This window comes from Ictalurus furcatus, chromosome 1 (genome assembly GCF_023375685.1).
Source record: "Ictalurus furcatus strain D&B chromosome 1, Billie_1.0, whole genome shotgun sequence".
Classification (NCBI taxonomy): domain Eukaryota; kingdom Metazoa; phylum Chordata; class Actinopteri; order Siluriformes; family Ictaluridae; genus Ictalurus; species Ictalurus furcatus.
Window position 1 is genome coordinate 9,197,690 of NC_071255.1, and position 1,004 is coordinate 9,198,693.

Sequence of the window (1,004 nt, forward strand, 5' to 3'; positions counted from 1 at the left end):
TCAGACAGCCGTGTGACACACAGAGATGTGGAGGAGAGTACAAAGTGATGCATTCATCCAGCAAGCAGAGCGATTAGAGGGAAAAAAAAAAAAAAAAAACAGGCATTTTTTTTATTCATGTGAACGACCTGACCTTTAAAATAAATTCACAATCGCAGCTGTGGCTTTCGGCAGATTCGGTTCTCTCATGAAATTATTAAAATAAGTTTTGTTTCTGATTTCTCTCTCCCTCCCGCTCTCTCTCGTTCTCTCTCTCTCTCTCCGTCCCTCCCTCTCTCTCTCTCTCTCTCTCTCTCTCTCTCTCTCTCTCTTTCTCTCCCCTTAGCTGTCATTCCCCAAAGTGTTCAGTGTTGTGTTAGTAAACCGTGCTGACATCTACCCCCCTCCTCTGGCCTCCCTCCTGCCTCATTCTCTTGCTCTCCCTATATCTCGCTCTCCCTCCTTTTCTCTCCCTCTCTTTCACTCCACTGACTGACATGAATTTTCAATCTCACTGTTTACCTTCCACTGCTGTGCCTAAAACAACACTGGCAAAGATAGAGCCCGCGTAGGAGAGGGAGGGAGCAGGGCAAAAGCGAGAGGAAGAGGGAGAGAGAAAGAGAGGGAGGATGTGGCAAAGGGGAAAAAAAAGGCAGAGGTGTTAGAGACTATGGAGTCTTGGGTGGAAAGTGAAAGAGGTGCAAAAAGAAAGAAAAGAAGCTGTGTGTATGTGTGTATCGGTACACAATTGATACAAGAGCAAATTTGGAATATAGTACAATAGTAACATTTTAAATACAATGTTTTTGGGGGAAGATTGATGTGAGAAAAAATATACAGAATAAAATTTATACTGAATATTCTATCTATAAAAACCTGTGACAAATGAAAGGAAAACCAACATAATATGTGTTAGTTAGGTGCTGGGCCACCATGACTATCAGAACAGCTTCAGTGCTCCTTGGCTTAGATTCTACAAGTAGTACCTGGAACTGTACAAGAGGGAGGATCTATATTCTTCCAAA